Source organism: Tursiops truncatus, chromosome 12 (assembly GCF_011762595.2).
Source record: "Tursiops truncatus isolate mTurTru1 chromosome 12, mTurTru1.mat.Y, whole genome shotgun sequence".
NCBI lineage: Eukaryota > Metazoa > Chordata > Mammalia > Artiodactyla > Delphinidae > Tursiops > Tursiops truncatus.
Window position 1 is genome coordinate 69102690 of NC_047045.1, and position 22581 is coordinate 69125270.

General features: G+C 38.4%; 1 protein-coding gene and 1 non-coding gene across 12 annotated transcripts in view; both read left to right on the plus strand.

Annotated features, from left to right (window-relative positions):
• The window catches only part of UTRN (utrophin), a 497402-nt gene that overhangs the window by 71110 nt on the left and 403711 nt on the right, over positions 1-22581 (plus strand). The gene's annotated exons all lie outside the window — the stretch shown is intronic.
• Positions 12506-12612, plus strand: LOC117307561 (U6 spliceosomal RNA). Its single transcript, XR_004521328.1, has one exon. It is a non-coding gene; the product is annotated as a U6 spliceosomal RNA (small nuclear RNA).

A 22581-nucleotide genomic window follows, 5' to 3' on the forward strand; every position in this document is an offset into this window, starting at 1 on the left:
GCCTTTTAAATTAGAGACACACGTTGATTCCAGCGATTTTTTTCATTATGCTGCCACTGCCTTACTAAAATTTAAAGAATAAAAACAAAGGCCACATTAATAATAGTTATAATAATAGTAATGGAAACAAAGAAAATGAGTAAACTATTTGCCTTGCTACTTAAAAAACTCAACTCATTGGAGCTGATTTTTAAAGAGTAAAATTTGGCTAGAATGTAACAGCTACATTTCTTTAAATGGGTGGAGTCAAAATGCTGAGGTCCTGGTGTGGTCACCCTAGACAGGGTAGAAATTTCCCCCTGAGGCACTCACTGAAAGAGCCCACCCAAGGAAGGGAGGTGATCAGCACAAACAGAGGCACCTGTATCCCTGCCCCTCCCGACACCCTCCCATCTCCCCATCACCCAGCTGCTGTCTGTCAGTATACCCTCTTCTGAGTACAAACCTCCAGGAGCACTTATCTAAAAGTCACAGAGCTGTGATGTTTCCTCGCCAGCACAATGTTAAATGTAGGTTCTAAAAAGCGGAGGTCATTCCAAGAGCCTCAATGACGTTAGCTGTGAACATGACCCAGAGTGACCCACAGTGAATGCTGGCCCACATAGGTTTTATATTTTTCATGTGAAAGTTCTTCCTTTGTTGTTTGTGATTAATTGCTGAATAGGATATAGGGCCAAATGATTTCATTGTTGAACACAGACTTGAAGGTCATGAGAAACTGCCTGTTCAAAGTAAACTTTGCCAAGATATGGAGAAGAGGTCTGCATTAACACCTGGATAGTTTTTGAAGCAAGGCAGAGCAAAAAGGAAAAAAACATTAAATGTCATTCTTTATATAATGTGAGTGTTGAGTTCAATTGGGTGAAATGATCATTGGATCCTCAGGATAAATGATGACCTATGAGGCTGAGTTTGCACTGTGAGTAACACTTTCAAATAAAGGTGTATTTGAGGACCTTTGTCCAGAATAGAAATGTGGTGAAGAGTTAGTTATAGGTATGTCTACTTTGTTAATAGCTTGATTTTTAAGTTTGATATCGTATTGGTTTGCTATTTGAAATATGCTTTTGAATTAAGTTTCTTAGTACTTTGAATTTCATGTTTTCAGAAGAATTTAAGAATAACACATAATAATTTAAGAGTAGCACATAATAATTTACTACTTAAATTTAAAAACAGAGAGACAAATAGAGAGACAAAATATTATGATATGAAACCCAGTATCTTCCAGAACTATATTTTGTGCTTATGTTCTTTTCTATATGTTTTCTAGGCTTTTGAGTCAGAAGTTAGGAAAAGATTGACTTCTAGTCTGCCCATCTTTACTTGTCCCATTGGAGATGGAAGTGCCCCAGCTCCTAGTTATATATTTATGTACACATGTCCATTGGTATGGTGAATTGCCACAAGTTCTAGTAGCTATAACTTATATTCTAAGGATAGATTCGTTTAGAAAGCAATGCACTGAGAGCCTGGTTTTCCCAGGACTGGTGTGATGTAAAATGGTTGAGAGGTGAGTGGACTTGGGTGCATCTTGTTCCTCCTGTTGTTACTTGCTTGCTTTCCAGCTGGGTCTTAAATCTCCTCTTTCAGGACAGCTTCTAGGCCCTAAGTCAGCTGGTAGGAATTTGATTTTGTGTGGTAGGAATAACTGCAGGTGGGGAGAGACAGAAACTACTTACTCAACAGTTCCCGTAACAATTTCCCCCTGCTTAAAGCAAGCAAACAAAACAAAACAAAACACCACCCCCCCCCCCGCCCCAAACATTATAATTTTGTTGGAGTTGAGTTACCCCTGTTAAAGAAGTTTTCTTACATGGCTAACTCTTAATTTCTTCGTAAGGATCAGGATTTTTCTCTTTTCCCTAAGGGTATGTTGGGTTATTCCTTTGGTAATTCAGGAAATATTTATTGTATACTTATGGTGTGTAAGGAACTATGTGAAAGAGGCCAAGGAGTAAGACAGTTTCTTCCTTCAGGGAATTAAGAATCTCATTAGGAGGGGAGATCAACATGGGCATGGAGACATACTGATATAATATTATTAACTTTAAAAATCCCCCAAATATTTTGTTATAAGTAAGGAACAAAGTATGATTGAATTTAAAAGTTGGGGGTGGAGTGGGTATTTAGAGTTGGATCGGGGGAGTACATCTATCTAAAGACTTCTTGAAAGAGAGGGTACCATTTGATATGGAAACTGATGGGGGTATTGGGGCTGGAAGAGAATTCCAGGCAGAGGGCACAGATTAGTAGGGGATGACTATAGGAAAGCGTGCTGAATGCCATTCTAAGTAGGTTACTTCACACTATATCATATAGATAGCTATACATGATTTTGAAGGCATTGGGGGATGTTTGGAGATTTTGTGCATGCAGAACTTTGTGATCATAAGACGTTAATCTTTCAAAGGTCTTTAGGATGCAAATAGGAGGGTGGATAGTATAGAAGCTTATTGTAGTACATCAAGGGAAAGATTGAGGACCTGGACATTGGGGTTGGTAGCTTGGGAATATCTTGGTTCTGTTGAAGAATTAACTTGAGTTATGGCAAACTCACTTCATGTTTTTCAATATTTAGGATTCTGCTGCCAAAAGCTGAGCTAACTCTTCTCCCTGGGTGTAGCTGTGATTGAGAGAACCTGTGTGTGAATGATTCTTCCCTGTTGTTGAATTTGCAGTGTCTGTTTCTAGTTTCGGAGCTCAGCTGATACCTGCAGAAATTGCTTCTGATTGTGACCTGCGTCTCCCTTGCTGTCTGTTTTGTGGGTTTTTTTCCTAGTTATTTTTCCCTTGAAAGATAAAAGGAGGCTCTTAGGCCAAATTTCATTCTTTTGGTTTAGCTCATGTGGGATTACACCCTGTGTAGGCTTTGTCAGTAGGTGCTGATCTGTATAGAAGCTTGGATATCTACAGCTTTGCTCTCCCTGCTTTGTGGTACTACTTCTGATTTTATATTTCCAAGTTTGTGATTCACAGGCAAGGGTGAATGACTGAGAAATATTGCAGATGAGTGGGTGTGTTTGTTTCCTATTGCTGCTGTAGCAAATTAGTATGAATTTGATGGCTTAAACCAATACAAATTTATTATCTTACAGCTCTGGAGGTCAGAAGTTAGACACTGGTCTCACTGTACCAAAATCAGGGTGTTGGCAGGCCTGTATTCCTCCTGGAAGCCCTAGGGGAGAATCAGTTTCCTTGTCTTTTCCAGCTACAAGAGGCTGCCCATGTTCCCTGGCTCACAGTCTCCTTCCGTCTTCAAAACTAGCAATGGTGGGTCAAGTCCTTCTCACGTTGTGGTGGATAACGCTTGATTTGCATTTTCTTTTCTTTTTTTTTTTCACAGTTCTTTCTAGCGTTTAGAAAGAACTGTAAATTATAAGCTTAAAAATACGATTGGCTTAGGGTCATCCTAAGAATTACAGAGGAGGACCTAAAAAAAAAAAGGACCTGCGCAAAGAATTTGGCGTGGTGGTTAATTCCCCAGTCATTCCTGCTTATCCGAAATAAATGTCACTTTCTTTTGGCAGCTGACTTATAATTAATTTTTAAAAATGCTGGAAGAAGTGTGTGTGTGTGTGTGTGTGTGTGTGTGTGTGTGTGTGTTATATTATGATCTGTATGTTTATCTGATGATGGGGAAAAGGGAGGGAATGACCCATGTGCTTTCAGCTGGAAAGACAGCATGGGATTGCAGTTCTGGAATGGATCATAAAGAGTAGACTTAACTTCGCTGTGACAAAAACATGTAAACCACTCATGATTCTCCACTTTTTACACTTTATTCTGAAGCCATATACTTCAGTTAATGTGATTTAATGGTTTTCTCTCAAAGTGTCATTTGGCAGGATGTTACTAAGGAGAAACATGATGTTGAAGTGTATTTGGGAACAAAACGAGTAGCCAAATTAAATGACTCATTTTATGAAAAGGGAAGAAGGTCAGAGGTTAGTTAACAGGGTGCTTCTTTGTTCATCTGCGAATCCAGTGATAGTTTGACCTTTGGGAGAAATTTATTTTAGGTCAATCAGTTTTATTAAGGCAGGTGCTAGAGATTTTATGTTCATTGTATTCTACTGTTGGCATAAGAACTTGGACATTATAATTATCATATGAATATAAAAGTTGATGTGCTATAGTAGTAAAATTTATGTTAATTTAGTTTGAACTAAGGAACATACCTATGGGAGATATCACTTCCAAGAAATCTCTACTTATGTTCTTAAGGACTTACGTATGAGTCAAGAATTTATTAAGAAAATACTTCCAAGACAATAATAGATGTCACTTAGACACATCACTTCTTCCTTGATAATTTTTTTTTTTTTTGTTGGTATGCGGACCTCTCACTGTTGTGGCCTCTCCCGTTGCGGAGCAGAGGCTCCGGACGCGCAGGCTCAGCGGCCATGGCTCACGGGCCCAGCCGCTCCGCGGCATGTGGGATCTTCCCGGACCGGGGCACGAACCCGTGTCCTCTGCATCAGCAGGCGGACTCTCAACCACTGCGCCACCAGGGAAGCCCTTTCCTTGATAATTTTATACATATGATTTTTTTCTGACCTCCATCCCAGTCATCATTATATAGATAAGGCAATTGTCATTGAATAATATTTAGAACTTTTAGAATAATAATATTTAGAATAATTTTTAGAAAGTATACATTTCAGAAATACTCAGTTTACTGTTAGAATGGAAGAAGGGTTTTGTCGTAGACAAGTAGATGTCAGTTTAATAACCTACTAGCTTAGACACTGCCTAAGTCTTTTGTTTTCCTATGATAAATTTGATTACCCTTTACTTAGAAGGAGAAACTTATCTTCAAGGAGATAATTATTTGCTGGATGAAGGCCAAGAGAAGAAGTCTAGGAATGTGAAGCCTCCTTATAAGAGGAAGTTTGTGTTTATTTTATTACTGATAATCCTTAGTGATCTAAGGATTGAAGTCCTGTAAGTTTATCACTGCTCTTCCTTTTCATTTCCCATAAAGAGCCTTTGTACAGGCAGTTCAGAATGATCACATGGACATTTAAGATGGCCTGGTGCTGGACATTCATTCCTTCAGTTTTTGTATTTTGCATCAAGTAGAAGAAAGAAGGAAAAACCTTGGGGTATAGCAAATAAGAATGACATTAACTAGAGAACAGTGGGTCTGACTTGTAGTAGATGCTCAATAAACAATATTTAAAGGAAGGAACCAAATAATTTGTTTGTATATGTGGTTAAAGTTAGTTTTCATAGGGTGGACTTTCTCTCTCTCTCTCCCTCCCTCTCTTTTTGCTTTGGGAAAGGTGTTTCTGTTGTATCCAAAGGAAAGAGACACATTTTTTTAGCATTTAGAAAGAACTGTAAATTATAAGCTTAAAAATATGATTGGCTTAGGGTCATCCTAAGAATTACAGAGGAGGACCTAAGAGAGATCTAGTGACTATTTTTTCATGATTTAGAAGATGTCTCTACTGTATTTGGCTTAAGGGACTTTGCTTTGTTATCTGATAAAACAAAGATTTGTTATCTGTCTTGACCTTTTATAAAATGAGACCTTATAATAATCTTTTGAGATAAAGTTCTTAAACTTTTTTCTGCGTCAGGGAGTCATTTAAAAATTGTTAGGAGCTATGGAATTTCTGCCACCACTCCAAATCACATTTGCAAGTACACAGTTTTTCTCACAACTTTAAGAAGTTTGTAAAGTCACTAAAACTTCTTCAGATATAGAACAAAATATAACCTTTTGTTCATTTGTTCATTTTATTCATATGTGTTCATTCATTTCCATGGCTTTTAAGGTTTGTAGGATTTTTGGAGAGAATGCTACCTTTTTTTAAAAAACAAAATATTATGTATATATGTTTAAAAAGTCAACCATTTCATCACATAAAAATTATGCCCTACTCCCAGGGAGGGAAATCTCCATCATTAGATGATTTTTTTTTTTTTGGTTTGTGTGCATATGCTAGCAGATGTATTATAATATATAGGCATAATGCCTATTTTTAATAAATATAAAATCATATTGTTTTACAGCTGTTTTTGTTTTGTTTTTTGTTTCTGCTTTAGCTATACATATTGAATCCCTTTCTATGCCAGTATTGGTAGATCTAGCATATTCCTTTAAAAGCACTACTTCACCCTTTATTTAGCATGAGCATAATTCTACAGACATACTAAAATTATTTGTAGATTGACTTTTATATTGAACATGGTTGGTGGCAGAAATAAGAGGAGAGAAGGAGCGACTGGTCGGAATGACATCGTCGTTGCTCAAACTCTGCTTTGTTCATCTTCTCACAGAGTGGTTGTGTAGAGCTGGAGAAGGCATACATTTTGAACAGAGGAGGTTGTTGGCCAAGAAATAGGCCTCCCCCTAACACAATACCCACTGTGATGATTTACAGTGTTTCAGTCTCAGCAAAAATACCACTTGTATTCTGAATTCCTTTGTTTCAACTACATAACTCAATAAGAAAGTTTCCTACAATTGAAAAGAATAGGCACTGTTTAGAGGCCAAGTTTTGCCTTGTAAGGCTGAATGTGCTTTATTTTAAGCTACTCTTTCTTCTCAAGAAGACTGGTATAAACAAGAGGAGGGCCCTCTGGTAATTTCTATGCAAAGCATCAGTAATACTGTTTCTTTTTAATTTAATTATTTTTAATCCTGCTTATTTATTTAGTGCCTAACGCTATAGCACCTAATGAGCTCAGTGTTTGTGACAGTACATCCTACTAATGAGTGGAGGCAGACTGCCTGGGTTGGAATCTCTTCTTCAACTCTTATTAGCTATGAAGCCTCGGGTAAGTTTAGTAACTGTTTCCTCATCAATAAAATGGGGGATACTCATAGGACAAACTCATGGTTGTTACGAGGATTAAATAAGATAACGCAAGTGAAAAGACAATCCAGGGAATGGGAGAAAATATTTGCAAATTGTATTTCTGATAAGGATCTAGCATCCAGAATATATAAAGAATTCTTATAACTCAACAATAAAAAGACAAATAGCCCAGCAGAAAAGTGGGCTAATTTTTGAATAGACATTTCTCCAAAGATATACAAGTGGCCAATAAGCTTGTGAAAAATATGTTCAACATCATTAGTCTTTAGGGAAAGGCAAATCAAAATCACAATGAGATTCTACTAGGATGAGTATAATAAAAAATATGGGAAAGAAGTGTTGATGAGGATGTGGACCCTCATGCACTGCTGGTGGAAATGTCGAATGGGTACAGTATCTTTGGAAAACTGCTGGTTCCTCAAAAAGTTAAGTGTTGCATTATCTAACTCAGCAATTCCACTCTAAGTTACATCCCCAAGAGAATTGAAAACATATGTCCACGCAAAAACTTGTTCACAGATGTTCATAGCAGCATTCTTCGTAATAGGCAAAAGGTGGAAACAACCAGAATGCCCATCAGCTGACGAATGGATCAACAAAATGTGGTCTCTCCATACAAGGGAACATTACTTAGCCATAAAAAGCAATGTAGTATTGATACAAGCACGAACCTTGGAAACATAATGCTAAGTGAAGGAAGCCTGGCACAAAAGGCCACATATCATATAATCTATTTATGTGAAATGTCTAGAATAGGAAAATCCGTAGAAAGTAGATGAGTGGTTGCCTAGGGCTTGGGGAGGGGAGGGAATGGGGAATGACTGATAATGGGTACAGGGTATGGGGGATAATGAAAATGTTCTGGAATTAGATAGTGATGATTGTTGCATAACTTTGCAAATATACTAAAAACTGCTGAATTGTACACTTCAAATGTATGGATTTTGTGGCATGTGAACTATATCTCAGTTGACAAAAAAATGAGATAATGCAGGGGGAGTGGTACCATGCCTTCATATGGTAAGAACTCTGCACCTATTAACTACTTCTACTGCTATCATTATTTTCATTATTATTATAAAAGGATAATTTCTTGTAATGTGCTTATATTATTTCTAGTTCTTTTCTTCAAGTTACGCAAATGTTAGCAGTTTGGTGCTTGTAAAATGTTTTTCAAGATCTGCAGTTGTGAACAGGTTCTGTGATGGAAAGCCTTTGAATTATTGTGAGTGTGTTTTTTCCATTTGCTTGCACTGCATCTTCTTAGTATAAAATAAAGTACTTCTTGGCAGGTCATATGGCATTTATAGATTTTTTTTTTCTTTTTACTCTCTTTCATTTGATTTATCTGATTGGCCACACTCAACTCTTATGATGAAGAGAAAGCAGAGAAACCAAGAATAGGATAATCTAGAGGAATTCCTCAATCTTGATGAAATCTCCTTTTAATATTTTTCTTCCCACTGTTAAACTAGTAATTTTTCTCCTTCTGGGCAATAGCTACATAGTATGGGACTTACAGTAGTACAACATGTTAACGTAAACACACTTGGATGTTTTTTGACAACATTTTATCTAAAATATATGTCAAAATCGAGTCTTTACGTAGTCAGTTATCTGGAATAACATTTGGGCTTTGCTAAATATGTCTATGGTATTCTCTACACTGATCCTTTTAGAACTATTAATAGATGAGACTTGGGAGCATTTCATGGTTTTCAGGATTAAATGGTATTTATGCAAGTATACAAACTTTAGTACATTCTGGTTTATAACATGTTAGAATATTTGATTATGGCTAGGGAATTGCACATTATCTGCCTATTTGAGGATCTAAAATTGATCTGAGCTGTGTTTCTAGATTTACTCCCTCAAGCTTAAAGGATGTTCTGATTTTGTTACTATCAATATCAACAGAAGATCATTTCAGTTTCCTTGTAGCTGGGTGTCATGGTGACTTTTTTTTTGGCCAGGCTCTTTCTTTGAATGTGTGACCTTGTTTGGCTTGTCTTTGATTATTATATATCTCTACTTAGTCTGATTTGCCTGGCTGTTGCTTTACTACTTCACTTTGACCTTTGATAAAGCTGTTACACTGACTCTTTCCTAGTGGGGACCCACCTGGTTGCCCTGCCAATTAGATGCTTTGGTCTTGCTTGCTGGTTGGAGTGTGTCCCTTGATGGCCTTAAAGCTGGTATTCTTTGTATGCTAACACATATATATGGAATCTTAAAAAAAAAAAAAGTTCTGAAGAACCTAGGGGCAGGACAGGAATAAAGACGCAGACATAGAGAATGGACTTGAGGACACAGGGAGGGGAAAGGGTAAGCTGGGGCGAAGTGAGAGAGTGGCATGGACATATATACACTACCAAATGTAAAATAGAGAGCTAGTGGGAAGCAGCCGCATAGCACAGGGAGATCAGCTCAGTGCTCTGTGACCACCTAGAGGGCTGGGATAGGGAGGGTGGGAGGGAGACGCAAGAGGGAGGAGATATGGGGATATATGTATATGTATAGCTGATTCACTTTGTTATACAGCAGCAACTAACACAGCATTGTAAAGCAATTATACTCCAATAAAGATGTTAAAAAAAAAAGGAGAGGAGAAAAAAAAACTGGTATTCTTGTTTCCTAGTTCCTGCCTGGGTGCTGTGTGCGGTACCTCTTTTCTGTTCTAGAGCACAGGCTTGTCTCTGACAGTTGCCATGTTTAACATGCCAACTGCAGTTTTATGGCATGACTTTTTTTTCTTGCCACACAAGGGGTAGCAGCCTTTTTTAAAATTGTATGTTTAACATGAGTATTAATACTAAAATCTTATTTATGTATATATGAATACATTATATATGGTTACTGTTTTGATTTGAAAATTTCTATAGTAATTGTGTCCTAAATATTTATATTATTTATATTCTTATTTAGAAAAAAAATAAACGGTGAGTTCTGGTAATTTATACATTAAGGAATTATGTGTACAACTGCCATAGGTGTCTTTGGTTAAATTCTTTTATTAAAATTGCACTTTTAGTGAAGTAAAAAACTTACCGTAATTTCTGTGTACATGTGTGTAATATATTATAACATGTATTTATAATTGAGATTGTAGTTTACTAGTATGTATTCACATAAATCTGTTAAGTTAAAATATGTGCCGTTTATCAAAGTTTGGCACAATTATGTGTTTGTACGTAAACCCATGTGATCTTGGAATGTAGTCTTGGGGCTGGGCTGACGGTCTGTGTGTATGAATGTAGGGAGAACGACTCGTGTGTGGTTTCTATTTCTTTCCACCGTGAGGGCCCTGCACAGTTTCTTTTCTGGTTAGCTGCTGCCGACATGATTGTAGGGCTGCTCCCTGCGTGTGGCTTGGCCTCAGAACCCACGCTGTCTGCATCCAGACCTACTTCTTCTCCGGTTGCAAGTCAGCGTAGTATAATATTTACTGGAAGAGAGTAAGTGGGTATGGTTGCTTTACGTGTGCTCCAGCTTGCTTGCCCTTATTAGTATTTCTTGGTTCTCCCATCAGCAGGTCTCTGATTTCTTCATCAGAAAACAATCTTGTGCAGTCATGATCCTCCTGCCTTTACAAATCAGCCAGGCTTTGGAAAGGGAAGTGATTGTTCATCAAAACTCTAAACAGGGGGATAAAATGTTCTTATTTAGATGAATCAGGGGTCAATTTAATTTTCTAATGAGCTTTAGAATTGCTTTTCTTGTCTGCCTTTAGGCACTCTTTTAATTATGGCTTTTCTTCTTTTCAGTGTTTCTAGAAGTCACATTTTCACTCTCTGCTCATAATAAAATGATCTTTAGACACGGGGAAAAGAGGAAATGAGAAAGAAAATCTGGGTTATCTCAGTGATCGTGGTTTTAGAATTTTGCAGAGGGATGAAAAGGCCATAGATATAATAGAATCATGTTCTTTTATTGAAGCGGACAATTTATAAGTCTAGATTGAATTATAGTCAATATACAGTTTGTTTGGACTTAATGAACATATTAAATACATTCATTCAATAATTTTTAAAATCGACAACGTGTATTGGGAGCTGCATATACTATGGCAATCAAAGTAGACTTTTCTTGCCCTCATGGACTTACACAAATCAATAGGTAATCAAATTGAGATAGGTATAGGGTGCAAAGGAAAAGAAAACAGGGTACTTTGAGAGACTGGGGAGGTCCAGAAGAAAAGATGTTTAAAATTAGATCTGAAATAGCCATAGGAGTTAAGCAGGTTGACAATGGGCTATAAGCAGGCAGAGCAGCATGAGCAAATATCCTGGGGCAGGAAAGGGCTGGGTGCATCTGAGTAACACAAAGGCCAGTGTGGCTGGAGCTACTGAGAGGAGGGGAGAGTATTGCAAGATTAGACTTGGCATAGGTAGGGGTCAGATGATTCAGAGCTTTGTAAACCGTGTTAATTTAATTGTTCCAGAGTTCATTGTCAAGCTGGCCAGCATTTAGAAAGTGGATTGAAAAGGAACAAGAGCAGACATTAGGAGATGGTGTCAGGTTATTGGCATTACGTTAGTGGATTCCAAGCAGGAGATAACAGTAGCTCAGACTGGGGGATGACTGGGAGATGAAGAGTTGTGGGCGGAGTTAAAGTATATTTAGGAATTTGGGACCAACAGAAATTGGTGATAGATTGTGGTAGTAGATAGATTGTGGAATGCTAAGGACTGGTTTCAGGGTCCTGGCATGAACAAGAGGGTAGTTTACGGTGTTGTGTACTGAGTTAAGAAAGACTGGAGACAGAATTGATTTGAGAGAAGACCAACAGTTCAGTTTCAGATGTGTTAAGTTTGAAATGAGTCTGTGAGATATCTCAGTGCAGGTGTCAGATTGACGGTTGGATACGTGCTGTGTTATTTATCTCTTGCTGCATAACAAATTGCTCTGAAACTTAGCATCAGATCTGTATTAGTTATCCATTGCTGTATAACAAATTACCCCAAGCTTTAGCAGCTTAAAACAACAAATATTTACTGTCTCATGAGGTTTTCTGGGTCAGGAGTTTGGGAGTGGCTTTGCCAGGTGATTCTGGCCAAGGGACTCTCATGAGGCTGCAGTCAAGTTGTTGACCAGGGCTGCAGGCTTGACTGAGGCTGGAGGATCTGATCCCAGAATGAGTTATGCACATGGCTTTGGCTCACCATCGGCCCCAACTGGGCCATATGGTTATCCTTAGTTTCAAGAGGAGGTGAGTATTATAACTGGCTATCTTGCTTCAAGGGGGGAAAAAAAATGAGGTTAGATTTGTAAGCAAGAAAGGGGAAAAGGATGATTGAGTAGGTAAACAGCAGTATCTACCACAGTGAGTTTGAACAAATGCTTTCCTCTGGAGTGAGATAACCAGAGGCATGGTCATAGTGAAAATTCTGATTCTAGAATTCAGAATATCTGACTTTATATTCCAAAGGAATATGTTAAAAATATGAGTTTTAGGGCTTCCCTGGTGGTGCAGTGGTTGAGAGTTCGCCTGCCGATGCAGGGGACATGGGTTTGTGCCCCGGACCGGGAAGATCCCACATGCCGCGGAGCGGCTGGGCCCGTGAGCCATGGCCGCTGAGCCTGCGTGTCCGGAGCCTGTGCTCCTCAACGGGAGAGGCCACAACAGTGAGAGGCCCGCGTACCGCAAAAAAAAAAAAAAAAGATGAAATTGGGTCCTCACTTTGTCAGCACATATACTAAAATTGGAATGATACAGAGAAGACTAGCACGGCCCCTGTGCAAGGATGACGTGCAAATTCATGAAGCGTTCCATAGTTTTTACATGTGTGGCTGATTCACTTTGTTTTAAAGCAGAAACTAACACACCATTGTAGAGCATTTATACTCCAATAAAGTTGTTAAAAAAAAAAGATGAAATTGGAACCAAGTGAAATTTCCTCATTCGTCTTATTGGGGAATGTATGAGTTGAGACATACTAAATATTTCTTCTTTGAAAATCGGGTTGAAACAGAAACGAAAAATGTTTATTGCATGTGCTTTTTATCCCTAAATTTTTTTTTTTTTTGTGGTGCAATACATATAACATAAAATTTACCATTGTAACCATTTCTAAGTAAACAGTGGTATTAAGTACATTTACACTGTTGTGTAGCTATGACCACCATCTACCTCCATAACTCATTTTATCTTGCAGAATGGAAAGTCTGTACCTATTGAACAATGACTCCCAATCCCAGTCTCCCCCCAGTTTCTGGAAACCACCATTCTACTTTCTGTCTTTATAAATCTGACTACTGTAGGCACCTCATATAAATGGAATCATGCAGTATTTCTCTTTTTGTGATTGGCTTATTTCATTTGGCAAAATGTCCTCAAGGTTTATCCATGTTGTACAGTGTATCAGAATTTTCTTCCGTTTTAAAAGGCTAATATTATTCCATTGTCAGTATATGCCATATTTTGTCCATTCATCCATAGGTGGACACTGGGGTTGCTTCCACTTTTTAGCTCTTGTGAATAATACTGCTATGAATATGGGTGTGCAGATGTTTCTTCAAGATCCTGCTTTCAATTCTTTGGGGCATATTATTGCGTGTGCTTTTAACTCAGTTTCAGTCAGGTTTGCTAGTTTACCCTTGTCCTGAGGGAAGTGCTAATGCTTTGAAGAAAGATTATCTGTCCAAATCTTTTTTTTTTTTTTGTGGTACGCGGGCCTCTCACTCTTGTGGCCTCTCCCGTTGCGGAGCACAGGCTCCGGACGCGCAGGCTCAGCGGCCATGGCTCATGGGCCTAGCCGCTCCGCAGCCTGTGGGATCTTCCCTGACCGGGGCACGAACCCATGTCCCCTGCATCAGCAGGCGGACTCTCAACCACTGCGCCACCAGGGAAGCCCTGTCCAGATCTTTTTGTTTGATTCACTCTCTTACTCACTTCAAGAAAACTTTGTCATCATGAATTATGTTTTATGTCTAGGATGATGGAAGAGAAGGGGCAACTGTAGTTTCTCAGAAGACACTGGCCATTGGGTTGCTGCAATGTAAAAGAACTCTAGTTTATAGGGTGTCATTAGAAAGGAAATATGAAACAAAACAGAGAACATATCCTTTCTATGCAAAGCTGTGTTGACTGTGCACATGGATTACTCTCTAAGATTCTAGTCTCCTACTTCAGAAATGATTTTACAGTGAGCGAAGTCTAGTAAGGAAACCTAAGTCGTGGAGCAAATGCTTTTGGTGTTTTTATAAAACTGACTAACAGTCTAAAATCATGAAAGTGGAGAGAAGATGTAATCACTGGCTATAAAATCATTTGTTTCAGAAGAGCAAACAAGAATTGTTCTTCTAATCTTCAACTGAATTAATTAATCTTCAACTAAGTTTAATTAATCTAGACTTTTTGATGCTTTAATGAGGTACATTTAAGACGAAGGAAAGGAAGATCTATTATATATAGAAAAGAATTACCAAGTTTCGCTATTCCCAGAGATGGTATAGATTGAATTTACAAATTTTCAAAAAAAAGACAAGTAAATATCAGACCCACAGTAGAGACTATTAAATAAAGATAGTGCTGATTTGAGGCAGGATCCTAATTTTCAACAGTGATATAGGGACTTTCCAGGCGGTCCAGTGGTTAAGTCTCTGTGCTTCCAATGCAGGGGGCGCGAGTTTGATCCCTGGTCGGGGAACTAATATCCCACATCCTGCACTGTGTGGCCAAAAATTTAAAAAAAAAAAAGTGACTTAGAGGATAAATGATCATAGAGGATAACATTAGTGTGCTGGGGGAGTGGTTTCTTGCATTTTTGTTCATGCTGTGGATTTCATCTTTTATCTCCCTTATCCAACCCTACCTGAATAAGCTTTTCAATAAAAATTATTAATAACTCTTGTGAACTTTTTATATAGTTATGTAAGTTGAAAATGAGGGAGTATGCATTTTTCAATATAAGGCTATATTTAAATTATTTTACTCATTAACTTTCAGTTTGTACACTTTGAAGCAAACAGTGCTGTGCTTCATGGGCTGATTTCTTCTTTTCTTTTTTTAATTAATTAATTTATTTTTGGCTGTGTTGAGTCTTTGTTGCTACGCGCGGGCTTTCTCTAGTTGCAGGAAGTGGGGGCTACCCTTCGTTGCAGTGCCTGGGCTTCTCATCGCAGTGGCCTCTCTTGTTGTGGAGCACAGGCTCTAGGTACGCGGGCTTCAGTAGTTGTGGCACGCAGGCTCAGTAGTTGTGGCTCGCGGGCTCTAGAGCGCAGGCCCAATAGTTGTGGTGTACGGGCTTAGTTGCTTCGCAGCATGTGGAATCTTCCCGGACTAGGGCAGATTCCCAGCCCAGGGAAGCCCCATGGGCTGATTTCTTAACTGTGAGTTTCGTGGGAAAAATCTTTACCCCTGAGTTTTTTGTTTTATAAATTTACTCTTTATTTATTTATTTTTGGCTGCATTAGATCTTCGTTGCTGCGTGTGGGCTTTCTCTAGTTGCGGCAAGTGGGGGCTAGTCTTTGTTGCAGTGTGTGAGCTTCTTACTGCGGCGGCTTCTCTTGTTGCAGAGCATGGGCTCTAGGTGCCCGGGCTTCAGTAGTTGTGGCATGCGGGCTCAGTAGTTGTGGCTCACGGACTCTAGAGCACAGGCTCAGTAGTTGTGGTGCACGGGCTCAGTTGCTCCGCGGCATGTGGGATCTTCCCGGACCAGGGATTGAACCTGTGTCCCCTGCATTGGCAGGCAGATTCCTAACCACTGCGCCACCAGGGAAGTCCTACCCCTGAGTTTTTAAGGGGAAACAGTGTTCCTTTCTGTCATGTTCTTCCTGCTTATTATAAATATCTTGGGCAAAGGATTGCATTTTAATGGACTTGCAATTTTGAAAATTTATTAAAATGACTTCATTTTTAAAAAATTATCTTACGTCTTGGTTTTAACTTGTTGTGGCTCAATGTTAAAACATTCTAAAATAGAGAAAAAAGTTTAAAAAACTACTTCTGAAATACTCTATTTTTCTTATTTAAAAATTGCATTTATACGGCATGTTATTAAAGTATATGAACAAAGGACAAATACTCCTCATTTTTCTCCCAGATATGTGTTCTTTTTCTGAAAGTCAGTAAAATACGAGGTTTTGAGAAAGTCTAGGTAGCTTGTGTAATCTGTCAATAACTTTATGTTTTGCATTAATCTTCTCTTCTGTCTTCTCGTCTTAATAGCTGATCAGTGCGCTGATCATTTTGCCTAGGAATACTTTATTGCAAAAGGTGTATTTTAAGTGATGCAATTCCCTCTTCACCAGTGTTTCCATAGTGAATGGACTAGAAGACGGGGAGAGATCGGCCGACTTGGCACAGTTATTTTACATATAGCCAATTATCTCTTCAGGCTGAAGTGGAAAATTCACTGGAAAGACAGATATAAGTAAAAGCAGCTTAACCTGGAGAGTTTCATTTTTAGAAATACGTGCTCTTAACTGCATCTAATTTAGGAGTATGGATCCTGATACATTTCTCTCACTCATCCTCTGGGGTTTGGCTCCATAAGGGAGCCCTTCTTGGGTACTCAGTGTTGGCATCTAACATCTCTCCCTCCCTCCTAGATCCTTCCTGTCTGCATGTAATTACAGATACATGGAAGTCTCCTATTCTCACCATCCCGCTCCGAGGCAGACAAGACAGGCAGACAGACCTCCTCTCAGCTCAGTTTATTTTTATAGCTGCCAAATTCTCTAACCTTCCTACTTGTCCACATTAAAGTGGAGAAAACTACAACTTTTGCAGGATGGGTGCTTTAAAGAAAAGAATGGTACAGAGTGTTATACACTCATTTCAGAAATTAGCAAATATAGTTAATAAAAATAGAATATAAGAATCTCTCAGGACCTTCTGAGAAATAAACAGTGCTAATATTTTGGCTCTTACCTTTCTGGTCATATATGTATACATTGTATAAATGAAGCACCGTGTGCTTTGATGACCTGCATTTTTATTCCTTAATATATTATGAAAAATCCTTCCATATCTTTATTTTCTTCTCTGGTATCATTTTTGACGGCTGTATTTATGTATGAAAATATGCTTCTAAATAATCCCCAAGGATGGACATTTAGATTAACAATTTTTTTCAATTATCAAGTGTGCTTTGAAGAACATCCTTTTAAAGATATCTAAATATTTGTGTATCTAATGATTTCCTTAAGATAAATTTCCAGAATTTCTGGGTCAATGGTTATAAAATTTAAAAGTATGTTAATATCAGTGTAGTTATATTGTCCCAGGAAACTTGTAATAATTTACATGGCTGCCAGCCCAAAGCCAGCTTCCCTGTTCCCTCACAACATCGCATGCCATCTGGGTCTTAGGGGTTAAGTTCACTTTTCTATTTTCAGGCCTCATTTCCCCCTAGATCCTCCGGTAGCTTGCTTTAACGCGGTGGACTATGTCTTTCTTCTGAAAACTTGAGCTTCTGGGGTGGTCTCCTCCACGTGAAGACCTTCTCTCATTTGCTCTGGTTCTGCTTGGTATCTTCACCCAAATATCCTGCTAATCTCTAATTCATTAGGTGCAGAGGAGAACTTCCTTTCCTAATCCATTTCTTTTCCTGTGCTGTTCTTATGTTTTTTTTTGTTTTTTGTTTTTTTTTTAAGTAGAGAAGCACTGTCATCCTTCAAGTTAACCTAAAAGCCTGGGAATTTTTTGGACTCTCTTTCTCCTTCATTACCCTTGTGCTAATTTAGTAGTCAAGTCCTGGCAACCTTACCTCTAAAACTCTGTACTTCTTGCATCCATCCCTTTTTTTCTGATCTCATTGCTACTCCACTACTTCAGGCTTTCAGATATCTAGTATGGGAGATTATAATATACCTCAAACTAGCTTCCTCTCTCCCAGTCTCCTTTCCTACTAAATCTAGTTTTCATGTTAAACTCAACTACAGGACACTTCTGATTGTGTCACTCCTTGGCTCAGTAAAAGTCAGTGGCCAACATTGCTTGCTTGTTTGAACCCTCAGCTTGATATTCAAAATCCTCCACAGTCTAGCTGCAGTCTATTTCCAAAATTCAGTGGCATTGCAACTCTGGTCTAAAGCCATCCAGCCAGAGAAACAACTCACATTTTTGTCTGCCTGTCCTGTTCTTTTCATGCCTTTAGGACTTTGCTTCAGCTGTTCTTTTCCATAAATGCCCCTTTTAACAATTTTTATATGCCTTTAACATATCTATTCAAGGCCTAATTCAAATGCAATTTAGTCCTTGAATTCTTCTCTGACCTCCTCTTCACTTCCATCGAGAAGAAACATTTTTCCTCTGAATTTATAAGTGTATCTGTACCTAATATATTAGCTATAGTTGTCCATCTGTTATTTATGTACTTGTCTCACACCCTTCTCCCACACACCTCCCCTTGATAGCTTTCTGAAGGCAGCACTTGGATCTCTTTTGGGACCAATATAGTTGGTCTGATGCTCAGTAAATGTCACCATCTGTTTCTTTGCACAGTGTTTTCTACAAAATAGGTGAACAACTAATTTTCATTAAAAGAGTAGGAAATATAAAACTTTAAATGATGAATATAAGAAAGACTTAGAAATATTTCCTATTCTTTTTTTAAAATTTATTTTTTTTTAACATCTTTATTGGGGTATAATTGCTTTACAATGGTGTGTTAGTTTCTGCTTTATAACAAAGTGAATCAGTTATACATATACATATGTTCCCATATCTCTTCCCTCTTGCGTCTCCCTCCCTCCCACCCTCCCTATCCCACCCCTCCAGGCGAAAGTCTTACAAAATGGACAAAACCAATTTGGTTATGCACAACCATTAATTTTTGCTATAGTTTTGCTCAGTAACATTAGCCCCCTGTGCTTAAAAGTGGGGTGTGAAGGGTATCCATTGTCCTACTATCAGGGTTATAATGAAGGCAACTTTCAGACCAAACCTGCTGTGCACATTAGCAAGCAGGCTGAAAAAAAATTTCATGCAGCCTGTTTCATGAGCTTGGAAAGCCAAGGCTCTCTGTCCTTTTGAAGGACATGAAGGTTTTAGTTGCAGGAAATGCAGCAATATTCTAGAGCTGTACAACGCAGTGTGAAGGCTGCTGTGACTAGTCCAAGCTAAGATGTGCTATAAGGGTGAAATACACACTGAATTTCAAAGACAGTAAGAAAAAAGAATGTAAGATATCAGTAAAGTAAATTGAGTATATGTTGAAATGGCAATATTTTGATGTATTGGGTTAAATATTACTAAAATTATTTTTACCTCTTATTTTAAAGTGGCTACGAGAAAATTTAAAATTATGTATATTTCTATTGGACAATGCTGTTTTAGAGAAAAGATTTAGTTAGACTTATAGACAGCATCGGGTAACTAGAATCCTCCCAGCTAATGGCTGAACACAGGGCCTTAAAGGATCTAGCCTCCTAGACTTGCTAGATTTTATTGTTTAATCGATGCTGGGACATGTCTATAAAATATTTTGGCCAATTCACATGCATTGAATAACACTAAATTCACCAGTGGGAGATGGTTTCTAATCTTCTAATTATGCCAGTTCTCAAGCCTCAGTAAAAGCACATTTCTCACATTCATTAAATTAATTAACAAAGGCTCTGGTGTTAATGGCCGCACAGATAATTGATGCCTTTTTAGTGGCCACCTCTGGAGTTTAGCCTTTCTAATTAAATTACAGCTCACCATCTCTGGAGTGTTTTCTTGGGTTGGGACAACTATGAGCCCCTAGAGTGGTTTGCACACTGGAATATGTGTGTCCCCTTGTGGCCAGCTTTTCCAGGTTGTTTAAGCAACTTGAGGAGGCATCTTAGGTACCGGCCTTCTGCTTTCCCACCTTTCCTTTCAGGATTCCCCTCCTGCAGTTTACAAGAGAAAGACACACCTCTCACCCTCCCCAAATCTTACTGTGCTGCATTACTTTGAGGCACCAAACAAGGGGGCAGTTTCAAAATGTAAAGCAAAGAACACTTCCTTAAGAATTATTAAAATAGTCAGTGCCGGGGCTTCCCTGGTGGCACAGTGGTTGAGAGTCCACCTGCCAATGCAGGGGACACGGGTTTGTGCCCCGGTCCGGGAAGATCCCACATGATGCAGAGCGGCTGGGCCCGTTAGCCATGGCCGCTGAGCCTGCACGTCCGGAGCCTGTGCTCCGCAATGGGAGAGGCCACAGCAATGAGAGGCCCGTGTACCGCAAAAAAAAAAAAAAAAGTCAGTGCCTTACTACATCTGAGGCAAGGCTTTGTGTCCCCCTTCCGTCCGACCATCCATCCAACCATCTATCCACCCACCTACCTTAGAATGAGAATTGTAAAGTGAGCTTTTGCCCTGGAGTACATATGAATGTGGTTTTAATTTTTTTTAATTTTTAAAATTTTAATTAATTAATTTATTTGGCTGTACCTTGCTGCTTGCAGGATCGTAGTTCCCTGACTAGGGATTGAACCTAGGCCTTGGCAGTGAAAGCGCCGAGCCCTAACCTTCTAACCACTGGACCGCCAGGGAATTCCCTGAACATGGTTTTTATTTTATTTTAATTTTTTAAATTGTAGTTTCTTTATTATGGAATATTTAAAATCTGAACTCGGTTTTTAAATAGAAAACTAAAGTCAGACTTCCCATGTCAGAAATTATGTCTAATTTAGCTGATTAGTTTGACAGTGAGGACTAGTTTTGCCATTTAGGGAATAGAGGAGACATTTTCTATTAATCGAATGATCTAGATTTGCAGCTGCTTAACAATGTGCTGGGAGTTACATCTTTTTTTTTTTTTTTTTTTTTTTTTGCGGTACGCGGGCCTCTCACTGTTGTGGCCTCTCCTGTTGCGGAGCACAGGCTCCGGATGCGCAGGCTCAGCGGCCGTGGCTTATGGGCCCAGCCGTTCCGCGGCATGTGGGATCCTCCCGGACCAGGGCACGAACCCGTGTCCCCTGCATTGGCAGGCAGACTCTCAACCACTGTGCCACCAGGGAAGCCCTGTAGTAGAGTTTTAATGGTGGTATACATGTTCCTGAGACTTGTGTGTTTTCATAGGGGAAACGACTCCTAATTTCTCTGCCACATTTCCAGATTAAGATTTAAATTGACATTTGTTGCTAGGTTCTGCTAAAAGAATTTTTGATGTGCATTTGAGCTGGTGAAGTGAAAAAACAATTTAAACTAGTTTCCTTGAAGATTTTATCAGGCGGTATTGTTGATGTTTCTTGCTTCACTTCTCTTACCCATCACAGAAATAAAATTCCAAGCTGGGCAGCGGCCCTTGGATCTGTGTGAGCTTGTCAGAAGCGTTTTAAGAAGAGCAAAATATTTAGAGGAAGAATTTGGAAAATCAGCCTTAAGGGACTTAACACATTTTTCTTCTCCTAGTTCAGTCCCGTGTTTGTCCCCCTAATAGAGAAAGGTCATTTATGGGTAAGATTTACTAAGCCAAGAAAGGCTTTTAGAAACGGAATGTTTTTTTTACAAAATCCAAATCTAAAGAAAACACTTGTTTGGAATCCTGAAAGAATATATTTAGCATGTAAATTACACTTAATGCATATATAAATAATCCAGTTCTATATAAATTTGTGTTGTCTGCTTACACATTTTTATTTTGGAAACATCAAAATAACTAATTGATTTGATAATGGAGAGTTGAACAAATTTGAGACTTGAAATTTGGTATAAATTTCTAGGAGGGCAAAATGATCAATCAGAATAGTGGGATTTAGGATTTTAAGTCCTGCTATCACTTTGCTAGCAAATTTTTGCCTCCCTGAAACAGACCGGGACGAAGGTTGTTAGCATAATTTTTTGTGGTGTAGAGGGCAGTTCTATACCAGTAAGTGTTCAGATTTGTTACATTTTAAAAATCTCATAATTGAAAAGCTGCAGGCTAATTCCTGTCTTTTACTGAATTCCTGTCTGGTAGAAGATAGGAGGGTGTGTGTGTGTGTGTGTGTGTGTGTGTGTGTGTGTGTGTGTGTGTGTGTGTGTGTGTGTGTGTGTGTGTGTGTGTGTGTGTGTGTGTGTGTGTGTGTGTGTGTGTGTGTGTGTGTGTGTGTGTGTGTGTGTGTGTGTGTGTGTGTGTGTGTGTGTGTGTGTGTGTCTGAGAAAAGGGAAATGTGAACTAAAGGCTTATTGAGATATAAATCCCTTTTTCCCCCTTTAACTGTACCAGGAAAATGAATAAAGCAGAGTGTTTATATATTTTGGAGTACTTTTGAAAAGTTTGAATGCAAGACAATTTATCTTTTACAAGCCAACACTTTATTTCATATCATTTACTTAGGCTCATATTCAGACTTTGACCCGAAGATAAAGACTATCATAGAAACATTACCTTTTAATTTTTATAAACATCTCTGTATGATGGGAACCTATTTTTAAAATTTGATCTCATTCTATATGTGATACAATTGAAGGTTCTTAGTTATCATTTGCTAAGGTGACAGGTACTCATTTCTTGGTTCACACTATCTCTAGAGAGGAACCCAGTATTAGATATTTTAATATGTTTTTGAAAATAAGAAGGTTAAATGCTTGGAAAAGAGGTTAAGAAAAAATAAAATGCAGAAATGTAGAAAAATGAATATAAAATGTAAAATAAAATTTATTTTTCAAAATTTCCCCCATTTTATGGTAAAACTTACTAAATTGTATGAATTTTACAGAATTAAGAGAATTTAATATTTATGACCTTTATATATATTTTTGTTCATAGCAAAATTATTGGATTTTCCAAGTACTCTGAAGACTGATATTTAGTATTAAATTCATATTGGTGGGGCTACTGTAGCACTC